Source organism: Protopterus annectens, chromosome 6.part0, assembly GCF_019279795.1.
Source record: "Protopterus annectens isolate FY-2018-M chromosome 6.part0, PAN1.0, whole genome shotgun sequence".
NCBI lineage: Eukaryota > Metazoa > Chordata > Ceratodontiformes > Protopteridae > Protopterus > Protopterus annectens.
This window is the reverse complement of record NC_056737.1, coordinates 185,789,114-185,813,188: the sequence shown is the minus strand read 5'-3', so window position 1 is coordinate 185,813,188 and position 24,075 is coordinate 185,789,114. Positions and strand designations below refer to the sequence as shown.

At 41.7% G+C, this 24,075-nt stretch overlaps 1 protein-coding gene across 1 annotated transcript in view; it reads left to right on the top strand.

Annotated features, from left to right (window-relative positions):
• Positions 1–24,075, top strand: part of LOC122803797 (acyl-CoA-binding domain-containing protein 6-like) — a 291,434-nt gene that overhangs the window by 136,370 nt on the left and 130,989 nt on the right. The gene's annotated exons all lie outside the window — the stretch shown is intronic.

The following is a 24,075-nucleotide window of genomic DNA, read 5'->3' as shown; positions in this document are numbered from 1 at the left end:
GAAAGATAGAGAAATGCAGCTTTTTTGGAAAAAAATGTTGCCTGCAGTTTTAGATATAGCGTAGCTGATGGAAGACTTCTAAACAGTGGGGCATAACAAATTTGAACAACTGACTTGTCTTCCCAAATAACTTGATTTTGCCAGTCTCAACCTACAATATCGGCAGTACAGAGGCACATTAGAATGTGAACCTGGTAATATTGTGGCAGGAGGAGACAGTGAAGGGAAGGCATTTGTCATTCAAAGACAATCTCCTTAAAGGGGATGTAGGCTGTGAGAGATCTGTAGGCATGTATGTTATGAGCTGCCACTGCCAGTGGATGATGAGCAGAAACCCTGCAACACAGATGGAAGCTGCCTGGGATGGAAAGGTATGTGCTTTAGTTTTTTAGAATTTGCAAGTGTATGAGAGAACGGTATGTCACTAAGGTTAAAGAAGGCGGGATGTAGTTAGCCTTGACAGGTGTGTAGTATCTCTGAGAAAGAGCAGAGAACTTGGACTTGGTTTTTCCGGTGAATGTGTTAAGAATATGGTAAGCATTAATAATTCTCACATTCATAAAACTATTTCTTTGGGACGTTTAGGTTGATATTTTGTGGAGTGATTTCCTAACTGTATTAGTTGAAGCAGATTGCAGTTAATTGAAATGTGTATATGTAATGATTGCCAGTTCTGTCCCCCCTATTGCTTACTTGTAAATGTGAACGTCTGGTACTTCCGAAGTTGTATAGATGCAGATGCTCAAACTCAACCATTGTTAAGAATGGTTATGGAATATGGACTAATTTGTTTGACGTCTCGAGGCTGCTTTTCATTAAGTTGCATTTTATTCTTAATCTGCATATTGAGCTAGTCTTTTAATAGTGTGTGGAAAATCGTGGATTGGTTTGAATTTAAACCACGTGCGGTGACTGCAGTGTTCGCTTGCCTTTTGAAAAGTGGAAACAGAATTTTGAATTTATTGCACAGCACGAACCTGTTACAGACCGCCTTTGTTTCTATGATTGATTTAGATTGACCGCCTCCACAGAAAGCAAAACATTTATCTGGTGTTTACAAAACACTGGCTACCATCATGTGTAAACAAATTAATGTGCTTAAGTGCTTCTGGCCACTGATAACCAACAAAAAAAACATGAAATTCTGTTTGTGTACCAGTACATTGACTGTACATTTAACAAAACAAAAAAAAAAATTCACACTTCCATTTTTACTGGAGTGGAGGTACCATGCTTATGCTTCTGCCGCTGGTGTGAGGAAATTTGAACTTTGTGGTGGAGCGAGTGGAGTGGACCGAGACTGGACAGTAATTATACTGTACTACAGATTTCCCATGCATACCCCAGCACAGACAGACCATAACCTTCTGCCCACCTAGGCTAGTCAACATTACTATACTATCTAATTTTTGCTGTTGCTCTTCCATAAAATGGTGGGTCAGAGCACATTGAATGGTACTTTTATAGACACCTTGTGAGGAGCAGGATTTCAGCTTTGGTTTCTCGTGTGCTGCTGAATCTCTGATTGCAAACCAACCAATCGGCTTCAAGAAAGGTGGGACTTGTGTGACAGACAAGTGGGGGAAAAGAGGTACAGATGAAGTGATGGGGAGACAATCTGGTCATTTTTCAAAATAAAACACTGTCCAGACTCTGGCAGCCAATAAAATGGAAATAACTACCAAATGTTCCATGAGCCAGTACCAGCCAGTGGCCCAGTGGTTGGGGACTGCTGTAATATGGGAATGGAAGATTTCTGTAAGTCTAAAGCTGCAGAATGGTTTGGCTGAAATTGCAGACTCTGCTAAATAGACTTTGGTCTTTCCCCACTGCTACTCAAACATGGAATTATGTATGTACAAATTAGGGTGGTCTGGAGTTGCAGAGGACTTGCACCCTTCAAAAAAAACTTAGATGCAAAACCATTTTAAATCTTTGGGAGACTCCTCTCATGCTTCATTGTTGGTGATTTTGACATGAAGCCAATAGCATGAAGTGAAAGCCTTCCCTACAGTTATAAGGAGACATAAGGTCAGTAGCCAGTTCTCTGCCTATGAATGGATTTCCAATAGCACTTTGAGCAGTTGAGTGAAGCACTGAAGCTACATATGCAGACAAAAACTGAAAAAGGGAGCCAACAGCTGATCTCTGTGGCATAATTCCTGGGAATGGAGGCACTGACTTTTATTGACTTTAAGTAATGTATGTATAAACTCCATTATAGAGAGGAGGACTGCATCAATGCCACAAATAGAAGATTCATGGATAGCAAAAAGTTTAGAAGTTGCTTGAGAATGGATCTTCACAAAGATTTGCAAAAGTGGACAGAAGTTGACCTTAGGCTGACAAGGTCCATAGAAGTGACACTATTAAGAAGGAGAGAAACAAATACTTCCACAGTTTAGAAATGTAGATGTCCTTCCATTTCACTGTTGCAGTATTTCTTACTAAAGGGATCCCCTGCCAAGGGTAGCCCTACATCCGGTCAGTATACCAAAGCCTTACATTTTTTAGAAGAATGTTTTATATCACCTGTATGCTTCTCTGCTCATGAAATGGGGCATAAAAGTGACTTACAGATGTATCTATCTCAGAACAACTTTGCTGCCAGTCCAGGCTCCATTTCAGTTGTCAATCTAATTGCTCCTTCATCTGCTAGTTACCAAGCCATTTTCAGATAAGTGCACCTCTGGGGGTTTTCCTTCTTATCTTGTCCTTTTTTCTTTTTGTTGCAAGGTTACATGTCATCCAGAAAGGGAAAATGTCAGTGTGGGAGATTCTCCATAAGGACCATCACAGACTGTGTGTGTTTTGGTTGGGTTCTTCTCACGATTATACATTGTGCTCGATTTGTCAACTTTGTCCCTAAGACTCCTCATAGTCATCTCTCCTCCTTGTCTAGCTACATTAAAGAACTAACATCTTAAGTTCTTGGTACAGGGTGCTTTGGTGGAATCTTCCCAGGGTCAGTCGTCTGCCAAGAAGACGACCAAAAAAGTTAGGTTAGATTTGGCTACTGTACTGTCTTCCCTGGACATCATTCTAGAGGCTGGTGAAAGCCTGAAGGATCATCTAGTTAATCCATTGGATTGCTATGTTGTGACCACTTTGGAGGCTGGCATGGATCCTGCATCTCAGACATCCTCTGAGGGTCTGCAGATGTCCATTATGGATGATGTGGGAGAACTGCAGCTGACTCTCTCTAAGGGATTGAGGAGAGTTCCACAGATTCTTGTTAGGCAGGAGATTCCCACTATGTTGATTGTCAGCAAGGCTCCGAACTTCTTAAGATCTTTTAAGACCGATGTTCCTTTGAAAAAGAAGCATAAAACAAAACATATTTCCACTACTCCTAAGGATCCCCAGCATGAATGGCAGGATTTCACACAGGGGTTGTTTAATGCACTTATGGCCTTGACATCCCCCGGGAGTTTCTGTTCCTGCTCCCCTTGGTCACCTACTCCTGTTAAGAGGCTTAGGGAGCATGACTGTTCTGATGAGAAACTGGACTTCAGAGAAGAGTCTTTGGCTTATTCCTCACAGATTCCTTCTCCCTTGGACTGTGGTTCTGGGGAGGAGGACTCCATTAGTCCAGATTTTCCCTTTAAAGAACTTTCTTTTAGAGATACTATCTCTTGTATGACGCAGTTCTTTACAGTAGACTGTACCCAGGTTTCTGACATCCAGAAGAGATATTATGAACTCCTCCAGATGGAGTCTCCTAAGTTGCCTGCTGTCCCACCTGTTCTTGCTGCCTTGTTTGTTCACTTTTTCAGCAGCTTCTCATTTTCCTGATTCCCAGCCCCTAAGAAACCTGATAGGTTTTATAAGGTGCCTGATGATTGTAAGTTTCTTTACAAATGCCTTTCTAGTGATCCCTCTGATGTCTCTCATTTTTCTGACAAACCTCCTAAACTGTTGCCTTCCACTAAATTACTTCCTTCTGACAAGGATAGTAGGATATGGAAAGGCTGGGCAAAATGGTGTACCCAGATATGTTTTAGCTCTTGTCTCTTAGACTTATCAGGTTATTTCTGACATTTCTTATTCTGAGGGGAAGGCTTCATCCCTCTCTCTGCTACTCTTCTCAAGTGGCCTGTCATTCTATTAAATGTAGTTATGATGCAGCTGATGCTTCTTCTCGAGCTGCTGCTTTTGGGTCTGTGTTAAGATGACATTCTTGGCTTTGCCTCCAACCTTTGCCTGATATTAAGGCTAAATTGATGGAGGCTCCTCTTGACAAAACTTTCTTTGGTTCTGCAGCTGCTAAGCTTTTTAAGTCTCTGCAGAAGAACGGTAACGCTTTGCAGGAATTAAATTATATTTTTGTTTCCCCCTGTAACCAAGTTAGAGGAATTATCCTTCCAAGCCTGCCTTTGTACATAGACAGTTTCATCCCCCTCACAAAGGTAAAAAGGTTTCTAGAAGGGCTCCTCCTGCTGTCTACTCAGATTGCTACTACTCAGAAGTCTCATTTTCCATATAAGCCAAGTTCTATCTGACTACCCTCTTCCCTCCCTCCTAAGTCAGGTTCCTTTATCTTTTCATCTTTCCCTGTCTTTTCACAATTGGTTAAGGATCACTCAGAACTCTTATTCCATCAGTCATTCAACAGGGTTTTTTCTTGGTGTCAAAATCCCTGACTTCTCTTTCGGGTATTCCTCAACCTCCTCAGGAACATCTGCCCTTTTTTCTGGATATACTTCAGAGCCTTTTGTGTCAAGGCACCATCCAAGCAGTTTCTGCTGCTTGGGAAGGTGTTTTATTCCAGGATGTTTATGGTTCCCAGGAAAAAGGCATATAGAGGCCCATTCTGGATCTCTCTCAGCTCAACACCTTTTTGAAGTTTCCTTACTTTTGAATGCTGCCTCTTCAGACCCTGCTCCCCCTTCTACCTCAGACACCCTTGAGATCCAGAAGGACTAGGAAAGCCTATCCTTGCATCCCTATTCATCCCCATTTCAGGAAATTTGTGTTCATCTCTTCCTTGTATTTTCAGTTCTCTGCTATGCCCTTTGACCTCTCTACTACCCCAAGAGTCTTCACCAAATGCCTTTTTCCTGTGATTGCCTTTTTCAGGATGAGGGGGATACAAATCTTTCCTTATCTGGATGACCATACTCATACAGGCATCCTCTCTAGTGACCCTGCTTCAGCACCTCCACCATGCTATTTGCCTCTTGCAAGGCCTAGGGTTTACAGCAAATCTTCAGAAATCCTTCCGGACCCCTCAAGATTATATTTTTCTTGGGTGCAGGCTTTAGACCATTCCTATGCTGGCACCCCTGCCACCCCCCAAGGTTCTGGCCCTAATTGCCTTTTTTCATTCCCTTATTCTTCAGGTCTTAATTATGGACAGGGAGTTTCTAAGGTCTCTGGGTTACATGGCTTCCACCATTCCTATGCTTCCTCTAGCCAGGCTCCATATGAGGAAGCTACAGTGGTTCCTGAAGTCAGTATAGCTTCAACATTCTCATCCTTTGAACTTTATAGACCCCTCCTCTTCCATGGCTCACTCTAGAGCTCCAGTGGTGGATTCATCAGCTGTCTCTTAACCCAGGGCTTCCTTTTCAGCCCCCAGTCCCCCCACAGAAACTTTTTCAGATGCTTCAGATGTGTGGTGGGTGGCTTCTTTTGGCTCTCTAAAGGTTCAGGGCCTTTGGTCCCTTCATCAGTGGGCGGACCATATCAATATCAAAGAAATGAGAGCTGCTCTTGCTCTTCAGGCCTTCCGTTCTCAGTTCCTACCAGGTCTTCTCAAAATCTTTACAGACAATACCACAGTGATGTGGTACATCAAGCAAGGGCAGACATGGTCTTACCGCCTGTGCTGACCAACTGTCCAGGTTTGGGATCTGACTGTCCAGTATCAGGTGATTCTTCAGGATGTTTATATTCCTTCAGAAGAGAACCTTGTGTCAGACTGAGTGGTTCCATAACAGACTGATGACCGTATGCTTCAGAGATGTGTTTCTGGACATTGTCCACCAGTGGAGTACTGCTCAGGGTACATCTTATTGCCTCCCCCTGAACAGAAAACTTCCTCTCTTTGTTCCACCAGAGTCCCACATCTTCTGGCATGGAAGGTGGGCATCCTGTTTTTTTTCTCTGAAGGTGATGTTTCTCTATGCCTTGCCCTCACCTTCCTGTCATACTTGGGGTCCTGTTCAAGATAGGAGTCTCCCAAAATCTTGTTGGTGACCCCCTCTTGGCCCAGACAGCACTGGTTCCCTCCTGTTCTGAAACTAGTCAAGGGCAGTCACCACAAGTTGCCTCACAGGGTGCATCTACTCACATGAGACAAGGGGACTCTCATCCATCTTCACGTATCCACTCTTTATCTGACAATGAATGATAGGGTTTTGATCCCTTTTAGACCTTGTTTTTCTGATGACATGCTCTGGGTACTGCAGGAGGCCCGGAAAGTCACGGCCAGGAAATCTTTGTACAAATGGAAGAGATTGTCTGTTTGGTGCTTTGCTCATAACCAGGATCCTCTCCCTCTAGAGTTCCTCTGGTTTTCTTATTTGTGTGAATTGCTCCAAGCTGGGTTGGCATACTCTTCAGTTAAAAATCACCTTTCAGCTATTTCTGCTCATCTGCCTTTGACTCTTCCTTTGGCTTCTACATTTGAGGACAAACAATTTCTTAAAGGCATCCTTTATATTAGGCCTTCCAGGAAACCTATTTCTCCTTCCTGGGACCTTCAATTTTGTTCTTGAAAAATTGATACTGGCTCCTTTTCAGCCTGCAGCTTCAGTTTCTTTGCAACATTGTACATGGAAGACTGTTCTTCTTTTGTCCCTTATTTCAGCTAGAAGGGTGTCTGAGCTTCAGGCCCTTGTGATTGTCCCTCCTTTTTTTTAGTTTTTCATAGAGACAAGGTGTCTCTTCATACTAATCCTTTTATACCCTGGCTATTTCATGAATTCTGTCTTAATCAGTCTATTAATTTGTCCACTTTTTCCCTTCTCCACAGTCTGCTAGTGAGAAGGCTATTCACACCTGGATTTACATAAACAGCTCAGATATTTGGATAAGACTACGACCATTCACTAGTCTAAGCAACCTTTTCTTTCCTTTCATCCTATATCTCTAGATTTGCTGTTTCTAAGCAAACAATTTCTTCTTCAATTTCCAAGACCATTTCCTTTTGTTACACCTTTAATGGGAAAAGCCTTTCTATTTCTATAAAGGCTCACTATAGCAGGGCTGTGGCTTCCTCTGGTACTTTTTTCAAGGGATTTGGATGCACGTTCCATCCCAGAGGCTACTAATTGGACTTCTGCCCATACATTTGCTAAACATTACAAGCTGGATGTGGTTTCCAGGGCTAAAGCTGGATTAGCCAGGGCTATTCTACACTGCTTTCTTGAGGGCTCTACTGGGCCTTCCTCCTCCCTAGTTTCCTCTTGAGCTTTTGTACTCTTCCGTTAGTAAGGGATACTGCAACAGTGATATGTCCTTCCCTTCACTGTTTCAGTTTTCACTACCTCCCATCTTTCCCTTTTTTCTGTCTCCTCCTTTTTCCTTTTCTCCTTCTGGTTGCACATGTTCCTCCTTTTTTTTCTCCTTGCATTGTTGTTCCTCCTAGGGCTGTTCAATTCTGAGGTAGGTATGTACGTACATCACCTTTGTGCCCTACGCCATGAGTAGGGAACATATGTTTCATGTAAAACATCCTTCTAGAAACCCTTAAGGCTTTTGTATACTGCCTGGACATAGGGCTACCCTTGGCAGGGGATCCCTTCACTAAGGGCTACTGCAATAGTGAAGGGAAGGACATCTACTGTTATGGTAAAGTTTTATATAACTGTACTTTTTCACTGATTAAGTCTGGTAGTTAAAGGTTTATGAATAGTGCAGCATTAGGAAGATGGTATCAGCTGCCATACTGAAAAAAAACCTTGATATGGACAGAACATTATAGAAGTCAAAATGGGAAGTTTTGTTTAAGATAAGCTGAGAGGATAGAACTAGTTGAGAAGGTTAAAGAAAAAACTGAAAACGTTTAGCTGTGCCTTAGCTGTGTAGTCCTGGGTGGGAAAATGGTGTGCAATAGCCATACCTGGATGTACAAATTGAGATGGTCCCTTCCAGAATTTAATTTTTCGTGAGTTTAGTACCGAAGACTGATATGGAAGAATGTGGGTTCTGAAAGCAGTCATGCTTATTTGCTTCCTTCTCCCAAATCAATTTTTTGTCAAGAGTAATTGTGGACAGAGAAAAAAAAACTCTGTTCAAGATGCCTCTGCCTACAGGAAAAAAAAAGCCTCACAGTTGTGTTGGCAAGTACACCTGAACAAGCTCACACACACACACACACACACACACACACACACACACACACACACACACACACACACACACACACACACACACACACACACACACACACAGCCTCAGAGTTGTTTTGGTGAATACAGCCAAAATCAGTCTACAGCAGAGAAAAAAAAATGTCCAGTTCTCTCCTTTTGACAAATATGGACTTGGAGAGAAGCTTGTAGCATTTGATAGATCATTCATTCTTTAGCATTTGACCATTTCAAGCAGTCACCTGAATAACTAAGCTAAAAATGATAGCTGAACTCTTAGAGCATGTCTTGGTTGCACGGCAGTTGACTGCTATATTGCCTACGCTCTGGTAAAGCAACTGAAGCTGTGATATTTCATCTTGATGATTTCATGGCCATGGTCATTCACAGTGACAAAATGAGATTTATATGAAGTGAAGAGGAGGTTTGCCTAGGAAGGAAACCAGCCACATTTTGCCTGTGATTGAATGGACATTTGCCCAAGGAGGGGATTACCATGAATTTGCAAATTTTCTGTTATCTGGATTTCCTAGAGAGTGGGCTCGGAATTCAGAACTGTTTCTTCAGTACAGTAGAGAGTCAATTATCCAAACTAATTGGGACCTAGGGTAGTTCAGATAATCAAACATATAATTGACCCAGATAAACTTCTAAAATTGTTTTTTCTGCATGCAGGGAATATACTTTTCAACTGTTTGATTCCAGTGGAAAATAAACATATTTTTCACACGAGTGGGCTACAAACTCAAGAAACACGCACAAGCAAATATGTATAATGTTTACATAATCAGACTTTATGATTTTTCCTACCCAAAAACTTTGGAAGGCTGTGTTCAGATAATGTTTCGGATAATCGAGACTCTACTGTACTTATCAAGGATCAAACACCCTTAAAAGCCACTGACAACCCAGACATTCTGGATATAAAAAAATTTTTGGACTTAAATGTTATGTGACATTTCTGATATTGTTGAAGTACACTTGACTGATGTGATTTTTTTTTTTTTTTGCCTTGTTAATGCTGTACGGTACTTAAATGCTTATATTATAGACTTTAATGTAATTATGTATACAAACTCAACCTGGTGCACGGTAACTGTTTTAATTATTAGCTTAATTTGAGCCTAGAACAATGGGTTTAGAAAGGGAAAAACAAATGCTGAGCTAACTTCTTTCCCTCTTAAGAACAAATAGATGATATGAATATTTCATTCCTGCTTATTTGTTTTGACAGAATGAGGGCTAATATCTGGACTAACTAAAACAGCCTAAAAAATTTGAAAGTGACCAGGAAATTGTGTGTACCTTTTGAGTTTATAGAAATGGAACCGGTCTCTGATAAGAATAACTGTGCTTCATCTGCTGGAATATTGTATTAGTTTTTACTAACTTGTCTTAAATTGTTATTGCTGCTGTTAACTAACCTAGATAATTAAAATGCCATGGCTAAGCCTTTAATAGCTCTGTAGATTGAGAAATGCAAACCAGTAGTCTGCATGCATTTCCACAAGGGGCAATGCAACTGGAAAATACAGAAGACACTGGTATCATTAAATCTAAGTCTCCATTTAGCTGTACAACCCCCTCGCCCAATAGAATTGGAGGAATATAGAGAGGGAGAGATGCATGTGAAAGACCTTGGTCACTGTAAAGCTGTGCTGCTAGAAAAGGTCAGAAATGTGGAATCTTGGCTGTTTAAGAACATGGTAATTAATATGGATGATTTACAGAAGGAATTTGAAACAGAGACAAGAGTACTAGAGCATGTAAAACAGTATAGGGAAATGCTATAGTCAGAGTGAGAATTTGTGTGACCAAGAGCATGTAAAACAGCATACGGACATGCTCAAGTCTGACATTATACTCAGAAACACCATCTGTAATAGCTGCAGTAAACCAGAAGAAGGGCAGAATTTGAAACGCTCAAAGCCTTGTTAACCCCTTTAAACAGCTACGAAGACAGCGTATGACTACAAAGAGGGCTAACTGCCAGAGTGACACTGATTCTGATAGTGATGATCCTCATCCTACAGGTAATGACTTGCCCATTTGACAAAGCTGGTTAAGAAAATAAAAAAATAGTTTTGGTTATTGGAGAATACTACATTTTCTGTTTACTGCTTACTCGTCTACATTTTTGTTGTGCTGTGCCTGAAAATGGACTGCAAGTTCTAATGCAGTTATCTGGTCGCCAGTGTTAAATTAAAACTTGCACACCCTTAACCTGCCTTCCATCTGTTGCAGTTATCTATACAGAACTGAACCTTATGCATGTAGACCTTTTTAGGGAAGTTCGAGTAGAGATCTCTTTATTAGGCTGTCTTGTTATACCCTTTCATGCATGCTGGCTATACACCATATATCAGTTGCAGCCAAAGTAATGAGCAGGTGTATCCTGGTATTTGCTGAAATGTGAAAAGTGTTTCATGTCACTATTATGGGATACTTATGAACTGATTCTACTGCCAAAACAACTTTTACCACTTCTGGAGATTACAAGCAGCATGAAATAGAAAGGTATATGTGGTAGTAGTTCTGCATTACTCTAATACAGTAAATATTCCATCTGAGCAGACAATCTTAGGAAAAAATTAGTAGTTAATAAAAACTATGCTATAAACTGCATGAGCTGGCCATATTAAGAGCTGAAAAATGCTCTGATCTCAATGAGATAAATGATATATTCATGTGCTCATTTGAAAATGTGCGATAGTCAAGGGGCAAATAGTGAGGGTCTCAGAGTGACCTACAGTGATCACAATTTTGTCCATGAAGTGAAAAAAGTTGGTTGATTTCAAATCATGGTTATCCAGCTACTCTTCTTAGTTTAGAGAGATCAGAGGTCATGAGTAAAAGGTTTGGTAGACTTAGACCGATTATTTTAGGTGGAACATTAAATAATACCAAAAGCACTTTCTACAATGGATGATAAGTGTGAATGGGTCTATGGTCCTGCCATATTTAGCTAAGTCATTACAGATAGAGCATTATGGAGAAAAATTAGTGTGCCACAGGGGGTATGAACCAAAGTTTGGTTCAAACAGTGGGTCCTGAGATTAATTCTGCCTTTAAAAGGAGAAGAAACATAACTGTTGAAAGGTAAATACCAGCGAAAGGCAGGGTCTGTTACAACAGCAAATGATCAAAAGATCAAACGCTGTTATATCGACCACAAAAGAACGAAAACAAAAAATAGCAAATTTTTTCCACAGGGAAAAAATTTGCTGTTCCCAAAAAAAAAAAAACACACACTAAACACTATTTTAAGTGGGGGGCTTCGTCCCCCAAACCCCACCTACTTAAATATACCAACTCTGAGATTGCACTACAGTGACGAAAATGGCAAAGTGATGGAAGCGGACAAGCGACTTTTTTCCCAGGGAAAGAATTCACTTAAAAGCCGCTTGGTCATTTTGCATTTTTGACATTTACATTTCGACCAAGACACATTTGACATAATGCGTCTTTGGTCTTCTGACAGGAACCCCGAATGGCATATAAGGTGAGATGTTTCTGTGTGGCTTGTAGTCTATGCTGTTTTTATGGAGGACCCCATATCTTGGTTTCCAACTTCCCAAAAATTTTTTGTTGAAAGGTGATGTGTTTTTACATATGTTGGAACTTGCTTTTTTAGTTATCTTATGATGTGAAATCATGGTTGGTTTGGTTACGCAATTCTTTCAATGAGTATTTTCATTCTGAAAAAGTTTAACTTGTAATTCAGATGAAATGCTTAATAGATTTTATAACTCGTCAGTCATGGGAGCAGGCCAATGTAATTTTTTTTGATTTGGAGCTAACAGATGAGGCAAACTGTGTTTTAATCAAAATAATTCAGATTTTTTTATAACACTGGATATTGATTCTATACTAGACAGAAAAAGTTTATAATTATGCAAAAAAGAAGAAAATTAATTTACTTGGGGAGAATCTCCAGTTGAATCCTATACATTACAACCACTGTAAATGCTGCAGTAATAAGGGATTATACAGAATAGAAGGCATTGAAAATGACAGACATGAACACTTTATACAGATATTCAAGTCATACTTTGTCAGCATTCCAGCAGAGGAGGTCATCTAGTATATAAAACCACAAAAACTCTGATAGGCCAGCACCATGGTGCAGATGGATGATGTCCTGATCATAGGTGACCGGACTTTGACTAACAGGTTCAGCATTGTAGCATCCAGAGAAAAAGTGTGGAAGGAGTGACTGGGTGTGGCCCACTTGCCTTTCGCATGGGAGGAGGTTGGGGTTTGAATGTAGTTGGTGATGTAATCTCTAGAGAAGACCAAAGAAACCACCACACATGCTGCTGGGGGAGTGGCAGGGCAGAGTGAAGAAAGTACCCCTTGTGGAAGTGATGGGATGCCCTTCACAGAAGCTCATTGCATGCTCCTCCCTAGTACCAGTCAGGTGACTACAAATGCGCTAAATGTCAGTTACCCTCTGGTTTGCTGCTATGTGTGTTCCTTCTTTGGTTCCTGTGGATAGTGTTTTTTTTTTCTAATAATAATTTTGTTTAACATATTTAAAATATATACCCAGAAAGGAAGACATTCAAGACTGCATATTGTTATACAAAGATAGGACTATATGGAATCATCTAGGTAATCTTATACAATTAACACATTGAGTCTTGGTATTTCACTAGCAAAGTTGCTTCTGTTAAAAATATATCAATAATGTATCCTGCTGGACAGAAGACTAAATGTACATGCATTATTGTAACTGTTTAAGTATATATTTTAACAGAGGATACTGGAAGAGAAAAAGTTAATCTCAATCCACCCAACTTTGAAAATAGTTTGAAATTAAATTGCCTTGCTTAGGCCATAAAGTGTATCTTACAGTTCTCAGTGCAGCCAGAGATAAAAAGTCTGTACTAGGAAGCTTTCTGCATTGTCTTTGGGGTGAAGTAATTGCTACTTCCAGGAGCTACAGCAGATCTTAGCAAGGCTGTGTGTGTGTGTGTGTGTGTGTGTGTGTGTGTGTGTGTGTGTGTGTGTGTGTGTGTGTGTGTGTGTGTGTGTGTGTATATTACTGACACCCATGTGCTAAATCCTGAGAGCTTCTAGCCAAGTGGGGGGTAGCATGGGAATCAGAAGTCAGATGACCAGATGTATGTGATGTCATTCTATAATCCCTCACTAAAATGACATTTTAATACTAGGTGAGACTGAAGTCTCAGAGCATTCTGTTTTTGGAACCAGACAAAGAAGGATAACTCAACTAGTTCATCTTGCCTTGCTCTAGTAAGTAACCAGGGAATAATAGTTGTTTTAGATCAATCAGGAGAATATAGTGAGAGTAGTTAAGTATTGTTTTTCTGTAACTGTGTGAACCTGTCCACCTATGTTATTTGTTAATATTTCCTGTGATTGAAACTCTGGTGTTTACTATAAACAGATATTTAATATTTTCATGTTTTTATTTATTATTAAATGTATTTAAACGTTTTATTGTGGCTGGTCTTTTACAAACTATTTTAATCTCTGAGAGTACTTGTATGTATTTGCTGACAGCTCTGGCCACCCCTGACAGCCTTGCTGTTGGTCAAACTGCTATTTATATTAATATTAATTTCACTCTGTATAATTGGGTACCCTTGCAAGAGCCTTACAGTAGCTGAGTTTGGGGTGGCTGGTAGCAGTGTAACTACCTTATAGTCTGGGTAGAAGGGGATGGCTAGTAAATGTCAGCCTTTCCCAGGTGTGTGTGCGTGCAAATCAAATCTCAGTGTGTGTGCAGCAGCTGCTTGGAGCAGAGACATGAGGCACTGGTTTCATAGAGAGAGTGGTGGAGGGCTTGGCTTGGACACTCAGCTGAAGACTCAACTCTATAGCTGTGCCAATGGGGGAGTCTTATTGGGGATCTGGAGAGAGAGAGGGAAAACCAGCCCCAGGACTGTGTGTGCGTTCCCTGAGTGCTCTTAAGGCAAACTGTGCTTGATGCAAAGAGCTGCATCTGCAAATACTGGGTGCATCCATTTTTGTTCCAACTGAACGTCCCTCTCCACTGCTAGTGGTAAGGACTTGGGCTCCTTGATTACTGGCCCCGAGTGGGGATGTCGCATGCTGCTGAGTAGTGGTGTGGATATTAATTGAACGTCCATAGCCTGTATGCAGTTGTCATTGATGGTGGGTGTACTCTCAAGCAGCCACAAGGTAAAGCATCTATATTACATAATCGAACTTTTAAAAGTTTCTAATGTCATATGGTTAACACCATATGATCAAACTTTTAAAAGTTCGAAAATGTAATAAAAAAAAATAAACCAAAGGTAAAAACCTACCTGAATGTTTTAAACAGTGGGGCAAGCCCCCCTGCACTGCACACATTGGGGGCTGTGCCCTCCACACCCCCTGCTCTTTAAATATACTAACTCCAAGATCGCACTACAGTGTAGAAAAGGGCATTCTACCCATTCTGCACTGTACGTTGATCTCCATTGAAAAGTTTGAACTTTTAAAAGTTAGATCATATGGTGTCGACCATATGACGTTCAAACTTTTCGACAACGTGACATAGACCCCAAGATAAACATAGTTTAATTTCATGGCAGTTTTATTTATTTTCTTAGTTTAGTTTAGTCAGGGAAAGCAGTCATAGGTGTCAGCAGAAGATTACTGCAAGCTGACAAAGAACCAGTTGGCCAAGGTGTGTGAAGGCAAAGGAATGGTGCATGCCAACCTGACTAAAGAGGAAATGATTTCAGCCTTTGTCACAGCTCAGACCAGCAACCAGGAGGGTAAACCAGTTTGGTGATGGGGGATGTACAACCCTCACAATAACACAGTTCACCTTTTCCTCAGAGGATTTAAAAACCTGTCTGGAGTTAGGGACTTGAACTGGAGGCAAAACATTTGGAATTAGAATAAGCAGAGACTGTGGCATTTGAAGGCTGAAGAAAATGAGAAGCAGCACCAACATGACAGGGAGAGGGTGACACTCTGTCAGGGTCATGGAGGTAATTGGGAAGGGAACAACCACACCCCAGAAGAAGTAAAGGTCAGTAAATTTCTTCCACAGTTTACAGAGGGTGATACATTTGATAGTTTTATTCATATATTTGAAAGAGTATGTAAACAGTATAATGTTGACAAAGGGCTCTGGGTATGATTCCTGACCCCTTACTCTATAGTAAAGTTGTAACTGCTGGTGTGAGACTGAATATAGCAGCCAGAGGGCCTTTTTAACCCCGACAAAAAAAAAAATCTTCCAAGTTATTTCCATCAACTATCTCTTCCTTCAGTCAGGGCTGACTGCAAGACAGTCCAAAGCTATGGGTTCATGGCTGGCATCTGGCTACTTCCCAATGCAAACTGCATATGACGCCATATGAATGGTGCTGCAATGGTATATCAACACAGCACTGCCAGATTTGGACAGGATTCACCAATAATACCTTCAAATTCAAAGGTTTTTATCAGAAAGGGAATTTTTGTGGTGGGCTCTGGTGACGGCCCGGCCACAAGGGGACTCTGTGACAGAGCCAGAGGCATGCCTCTAACTGTGCGCATAGATGCCTCAGACATTGCTTCTGATAGTAGACAAGTGGATACAGAACTACAGCATCTACATACAGCACAGCATCTACATATCAAAAGACATGTGCATTTATGGCTTTCCAAGGTTACTAGCTTCCAGGGAGTCTTGTTGATTTTGGACAACACAACTGTTCATCTTATCAGACAACAAAACACAGGAACACAACATCACACTGCAAGCAAGCAATAATTTATGGGAGAGCAACGTTTAGCAATGAACAGCTCAGTTTCTGCGGGCTAACAGCAAGAGTTTCTGCAGAGAAAGCAGACAAATCAGCAATCCCCACAGTGAAACTGGATCAAAGGATGTGTTTCATGGAAACCAAATCATCATAACAGTGAAATTGAAACACTAGATCTGAAATTCTCCCTTTTCTGACCACTAACCACACAAACAAGTGCTGAGGTTCAAAAGGGTTTCACATCCAGCAGCTTGGAAAGTGCTTGCTCTTTCTTTCAATTGAAAATCTTCATGTGTTCTTCTCCACCTCTGCCTCTTCTCTCCCAAGACAAGACAAATGAGGTCAGACAAGATAAGGATGATTTTAATAGCTCAGATTGGCCACCAGCAGCACTGGTTACATAGGCACCAGAAGGAAGTTCATAAGCCTCCATTCCACACCTCCATGTCTCAGAGGGGCATGGTTCTGCTCTCAATGTTGTCACCCTCTCTAATGCATTATTCAATCTCTTTTCGTAATTTTGTTTTGACCTGCTTTGAAACCTAGGTCTCAACTTCCTGCAGTTATTCTTAGAGGATATTTAGAGCCATGTACAAATGAAAAATGGAAGAGAAAAAATGAGAAGGAGTTTTTATTTGGGTTTGGAGTTTCTGTGGAGGCCCTCTGAAAAATGATTTGAGTGTGGCTGTCTTCTATCTATTTTGGACATTGGACAAGGTTTCTCTGTTAGATTCCTTACTGTTCAATATCAATTTCAACTATGATTCGACCCACCATTCATTCCTTTGTTCATCATTTCAATTTGCAGCGAAAAGAAGAACCAGAGATATAGACCTAAACCTGCTTGGATAATCCTTGGTTGGAGAATTTTTTTGTTGGGGTTTGAACCCTCTGGCTACTGAATTAGAAATACTCTTGAACTGCTGCTTTTTGTTGGATTTTACATGGAAGACTGGGGTTTCTTTCCAACAGAAGGGTTTGAGCTGCCTTTTGCAGATAAGCAGTAGAAAGGATGATTTTTTTTTATTTCACAAGGCCCTCTTTTCTTTTAAATCCTTTATGCCTAAGGTTTTAGAGCTATTTATTTTACCTACTTTTATAATTCTCTTTACGTTATAACTTATGCCTTTTTGCCCCAGGTGACTTTAGACATGTTTACTTATTTCAGATGTACACACAGCTCTTAGCGGTTATAAAGAGTAATCTGTTTTCTTTAGGGTTGGGATTAGTAGTTGTTTGCCTGTGTCAAGGCAATTTATAGGGGTGGATTCAGTTTGCAACACATTTATTCCAGGTGGATTGCGTTTTGCATGGAATTTCCTCCATTCCCTTCACTAGCCTCCAGCAAAAATGTCTAAGGGGTGGATGTTGGATAGCTACTTGGGGTTGGGTTGTTACTTTCTACAAGGAAGCTAGCATTAGTCTAGGGCTAGTTTTCTCACAGTCTTTTTGCCACACATGCCACCAGTTCCTGTCTAAGTTGGGGCAGTCCCTAAGCTTCATTTTGGTTGCAATACTTTTCTACAGTTGCAGTTTGGGATTCTACCATTATCACCTTAAACTCTAAACAGCCTCCTGTACCATGCTTGTAGTTGTTACCAAGCACATTGCTGATGTTCGAGAACCCTCATCCTTCAGTTCTGTACCTACCTCCAATGTGTAGAGGTCTGGTTTGGCTCTGGTAGTTTTGTGGAAAGACTTCCCTAGTACAGTTTCTTTTTATGTTACCAATTGGTTGAATTTTCTGTTTTATTCTGTATGGGGGTCCATTCTGGGGCAAGAAAAGACTGACTGAGGACGTGGTTTTTGTAGCTTTTAATGGTCTTCTGACATCTGTATTGAGAAATGATACAGCAGACAATGCTATACTCTTTGGTATTCAGACCATTTTCCGGTGGACTTTGGGCTTGCAGCAATGTGGATCCTCAGATCTCTGGACATATACATTTAGTAAACCTACCAAGCACGCTTTTCTAAATTGCCTGATATTGTTTAAACTGTGATAAAGTAAAATGTTTACTTGAATGTTAAAACCTGAAGCTTACGGAAAATAGTTTCATGAGCATAGACGCAAAGCAGATGAGTGTGTTTGTGTGTGATTATATTGCTAAGTTACCCACTTATTTTCATAGGTGGGTAAGTGGGTTTCAGGACATCACTTTTGAAGTGCTTGCAGACCTTTTGGTGAGGGAACAAGCCCTTAGCACTTTGCCTGAGGACATGAGAATCTGGTTGGCAGACTGCAGGTGTAACTGCAGATGAGCTGGGGAAAAAGTGGGATCTCTACATATCAAGCAGAATATCATTGCACAAGAAGGGGATAGCCAGTGCTGCACATGGATGGAACCCATGGTGGGCATCCTAAACATCCCCAACAGAGTCCACCGGTAGCAGGGGAAGCCACTAGTTCAGGTATACGGCCAGGATCAAGGGTTAAATGTTTTAAATGTAACCAGTGAGGCCATGTACCATAGATATCCATAGAGGCAAGGTGAGGAACAATAGGTGGGGGAGCCAGCTAATGGCGATAACAGTATGGCAGTGGTATGTTTGGAGGCAACAGGGGTACCAAACTATCACAAGAGGTTATATCCTATCTTAGTGGATGGAAAACAGGCCACTGCTAAGACAGACACAGCTTCTCACATAACCATTGTGAAGCCAGCATTGGTTAAAGAGGAACAGTAGTTGCATGGGCAGACCACACCAATCAGAGCTTTAGGAGAGACCCCATTCCAAATGCCTTTGTCCAGGGTTCACCTTGACTGGGAGCGTGGAAAAGGAAGCAAGCAAGTAGGTGTGTTTGAGGATATCCCTGCAGATGTCTTGATCAGGAATGATTTTGATAATGCAGTACCTTGTGTGCATGCAGTTATACGCAGTCAGGCTTGGAGATGGGCATGTGGGTCTGGTAGCCTGGGGGTGACCCAGACAGACCCCACACCTGAAGCCAGGTCTGATGAGGTGGCTATTTCAGAGAGGGAGCTACCCTGTAGCAGTGAGCCTGACAGTGAGCCACAACTACTGGGTAGATATTGATATTCCCTTGGACAGAGTGACTACAAGAGCAGAGGTGAGTAGTAGTACCCAGGCTGACAGTGAAGCACTGCTGTCCGAGGATACCAGACTTCCTTTAGAAAGGGAGTTGTGAAGGGTCACAGAGACAGAGAGTTGAAAGAGGCTCAGCTCTCAGATCCTGCACTTAGATGCTTTAGGGAGGTAGCTACGCAGGCACCTGATTCTCAAGGGAAAGGGGAGTCTGTATACTGGAACAAAGGGTTACTGTATAGAGAGTGGACCCCTGAAGGGGGAGGGCTAGAGGATGAGTGAATACAGCAGTTGGTAGTGCCCAGAGTCTGCCATGTGGCACTTCTAACCATAGCCCATGACATTCTTTTTGCAGGTCATATGGGCATAACGTGTACCAACAGACACATTATGCAGAACTTTTACTGGCCTGGCATTGCAAGGGATGTAACAGGGTACTGCAGGACCTGTGAGCAGTGCCAGAAGGTAGGCAAGACAGGAGGCAAGATAAAAGCTCATTTGATTCCTTTGCCTGTGACTGAGGAGCCATTTGAGGGTAGCTGTGGATATTGTGGGGCCTCTGTGTAACCCAAGTTCCATATGGAGGAAGTATATTCTGGTGGTAGATTATGCTACTAGATACCCTGTGGCAGTGGCTCTGGCCTCCATTGATGCAGAGAAGGTGCCAAATGTTTTGTTAGATACCCTGAGGCAGTGGCTCTGGCCTCCATTAATGCAGAGAAGGTGGCAAATGCTTTGTTAGAGATTTTCAGTAGGGTAAGTTTCCCAAGAGAAATACTAACTGACAGAGGTGCCAACCTGCTGGCTTGTCTGTAAAAGCACTGTGGGGTGAAGCACCCAAAGACCACCCCATACCATCCCCAGACTGATGGTCTTGTAGAGAGGTTAAACTCTATGCTAAAGATCATACTACGGGCATTTGCAGACCAGTTTGAGAGAGTGGGACAAATATTTGCCCCATCTGTTTGCATACAGAAAAGTACCCCAGGAATTGAAAGGTTTTTCACCCTTTGAGTTGCTGTATGGGCATAGGGTGATGAGGGGTCTTTAGATTTGATTTATGATGAGTGGAACGGTGTGTTAATCCCACAAAGGAGTCTGTTGTGGCATATGTCCTAAACCTCAGGACAAGTCTTAGGAAGGTCATGGGCTTGGCAGAAGAGATGCTGGCAGGAGCCCAACAGCATAAAAAGGTCTGATACAGTAGAATGCTCGAGACTTGAGTATGCTGTGGAACAGCAGGTTATGGCTTTCATTCCTGTCAGACACGCTAAGCTGGAGACAGCTCAGGAGGGACCCTTCAAAGTGGTGAGGAAGGTCAGTGATGATAACTACATAGTAGAACTACTAGGCAGGAGGCAGGGGCACACATTGTACCATGTTAACATGATGAAACTTTACCATGATAAGGAGGCCGTTGTGCTAAGTATTTGCAGTAGAAGGCAGGAGGAGTCTGAGGCTTATGGCTACATCAAGCCAGCCAGCAAAATGCAAAGTTACTAAGGTGGAGCCTAGGTGTGCAGACATATGACATGCCAGTGCACCACTGTAGTGGGATCAGCAATGCCAATGCAGATGGGTTCTCAAGGCAGGGAGGGTTAATGTGTTTCCAGATAGGCTCATTTCTCTCAAGTAGCATTTCTCAATGGTCTCTTGAAAATTTAGCTAGAGTCTTCAAAGGAGGGAGAAATTTGATGATGTGAGGTATTTGGCAGCTATGTCAGGAGAAGTTGAGCAGTGGATGTGTAACATATAACAGCAAGCTAGCTGTAATTTAGTAAATAATTATATGTTTGAATAGTAAACTTATGTGTACATATACTTGTGCTGAAAATGTATTTTTAAAGTTGCTTATGTTAAAAATGTACCAACATTGTGTCCTGCTGGAAACAGGAAGAAATGTACATGTAATAAACTGTTTAAATGTGCATGTTTTTAATTGAGGATATTGGAGGAGAAAAGGTTAATGTCAATCCACTTAACTTTGAAAATAGTTTGAAATCAAATTACCTGACTTAGGCCATAAAGATTGTATCTTACAGTTCTCAATGCAGCCAGAGACAACAGTCTGTACTATTAAGCTTTCTGCATTGTCTTTGGGGCGAACTAATTGCTACACTGGAAGAGAGGAGGTTTCAAATTTTTTGACTTCCAGCTGCTGCAGCAGATCTTAGCAAGGCTGTGTGTGTGTGTTGTTGAAATGTGCTAAATCCTGACAGCTTATAGCCAAGGGAAAGTACAGTTGTGTACACTTACCATAAATGTAGATGTTCCGAGAGTGTATTCACTGTTGCAGTCATTATATTTGGGTAATCTGCTGGCAGGCTGCCCTCAGTTGGCCTGATTAACAAAGTCTTGGGTCCTGCGTCTGTTACTGTCCCTTCTTCTATGACGTCAGGTCGCCAGGGGTATAAAACATGCAGCCAACGCCATTACATCAGGTTTTCTTGCCCCAGATGTCAGGTGCCCCCCTAATGGGAAGCAAATAAACACAAAAACACAAAAGTATACCTCCAACCAAAAGCAAATGCATCAAAAAGGCTTTTAAGCATAGTAAAGGAAAGTAGAGATATAGCCAGAAAAACTAGGGGGCTGGAGGGAGGGTAAACAGGACTGCAACAGTGAATACACTCGAACATCTACATTTATGGTAAGTGTACACAACTGTACTATGTTCTTCATGTTTCACTGTTGCAGTCATTACATTTGGGTAGATTCCCAAAGCTATGGTTGGGAGGAGGAGTTTATATAGCATTAGGGACAGTTATAAGGCCCTGCAAGACAGCAGTGGCAAAGCCAGCTCTGGATTTAGAGAAATTTGGTAAGTGATCATGCTTGGTGAAAGTATGTACAGAACTCCAGGTAGCAGCTTCTAGGGTATCCTGGTTGGAACGCCTCTGAGAAAGGCTGCAGAAGTAGATGCAGCCCTGGTGGTGTGAGATCTGATCCCCTGGGGGATAGGTTTTCCATGGTGCTTATAGCAGAAATGAATGCAATGGCTTATCCATTTAGAAATGGTTTGTTTTGAAATAGCATTTGCTGCAGGGGCAGAGGGGAAGGCTATCAGCAATTGTTTTTTCTTTGAGATTTAGTCCTGCTCAAGTAGAATCTGTTGTCTGTGCACATCCAAGGAATGCAGAATCCATTCCCCTTTGTTCTGTGGATTGGGAAAGAAGGTTGGCAAGTGAATGGACTGATTAAGAGCCACACTGAAAACCACCTTTGGCATAAAGGATGGATTGGTCCTGAGAGATACCCTGTCCGCATGAAAGATGATGAAAGGCCCCACTGCCATAAGGGCCTGTAATTCTGATATCCTTCTAGCTGAAGTAATTGCTAAAAGGAAGGCTGTTTTCCAAGAAAGAAATTTTAAGTCTGCAGTAGCAGCTGGCTCAAAAGGCAGTAGAGTGAGTTTCTCCAAAACAAAGTTAAGGTCCCAGGCAGGGGTAGGAGTTCTCATGTGTGGTCTCAAGTTTTTTGCCTCTCTGAGATACTGCTTGAGCAGAGGATGAGAGAAGAGGGGTGGTTCTGTGTTATAGTGAGCTGAAATAGCTGAGGCGTGGATTTTAATGGAGGAAAAAGACAGGCCCTTGTGAAGCATCTCAGTTAAGTATTGCAAAATCTGAGGTAAATTCGGCGCTGCTGTGTTCATCCCTAAAGATTGGTTCCAGGCACAGAATCTTTTCCATTTGTCAGCATAAGATTTTCTAGTACTAGCTCTCTTTGATTCCAAGATGACATCCATCACAGGTTTGCTGAAGGATGATGAGGATGAATTTAAGTGATTAGCCAGGCTGCAAGTTTCAATGTTGGAAGCTTAGGGTGCAGAATTTGGTTCTCCTGCTGAGACAGCAGGAAAGGTGTCTGAGGCAAGTGCCATGGAGATATTTGTGACACACTGCACAGGAGGGGGGTACCAGTGTTGGCACAGCCAGTCTGGAGCAAATAAAATCATCCTTGGTTTGTCCTGTTTGACTTAGTAAAACTTTGGAGAGCAGAGGCAGAGGGGGAAAGGCGTAGACTGATAGGTTTTTCCAGCTGAAGGACAGAGCATCCACTTGCCAGACTTGTTTGTGGGGAGTCCTTGTGCAAAACATGTCCAACTGGTAGTTCTGGGGGGAGACAAATAGATCTATGTCCCCCATTCACTTGTCAACATGTTGAAAATTCGTGGTTCCAGTTTCCACTTGTGTGGGTCCATGAGGTTTCTGCTTAGTCCATCTGCCAGTGTGTTCAATTTTTCTGGCAGGAATTGAGCTTGTAGGTGCACTTGGTAGCTCAAGGCTGTGTTCCACAATGCCATGGCTAGTCTGCAGAGGGGGTAGGAATGTGTATGTGCTTGTTTATGTACTACATAACCGTGGTGTTGTCCATCTTTACCAGTAGCTGTCCTGGAAGAATGTAGTCCTTGAAGGCTGTCAGAGCATTCTGTACAGCTAACTTTTCTTTTTGATTGATATGTAGGTGCATTTGAGTTGAGTTCCATTTGCCCTGAATGTACTTCCCTGCCAGATGAGCCCCTCATGCATAGTCTGATGCATCTGTAGTTAGGGTTTGGGTAGCGGGGTAGTGTGAATGGTAGTCCCTTGTTTTGGTGGCAGGCCTCTGCCCACCATAGGAACTCCAGGCGTAGGCAAGGTATGTATAGAGAAGACTGAGCTAGCAAGTACAGTTGATGCACGGATTCAACAAACTTGATAAAAAGTAAAAAAGGCAATCCAGCACCCGAAAGGTGGTAGCAAAAAAGTTTAATATAACCAGACCGGTTTCAGCAAAGTGCTTTCATCAGTGGTTTTACATTAATTGCAGCTCCGAGGCTGTTATTTGTAGAAAATCCAACAAAGCAGTAATGACATCATTTCCTGTAGACAAGAAATCCATACAAATAAAGGTTAAATAATTTCTGTAAATGAAGTAATCATGTAATATTCAGCAAAAGTAAATCAGTATAAGCATATATTAATCCGATAAGATAG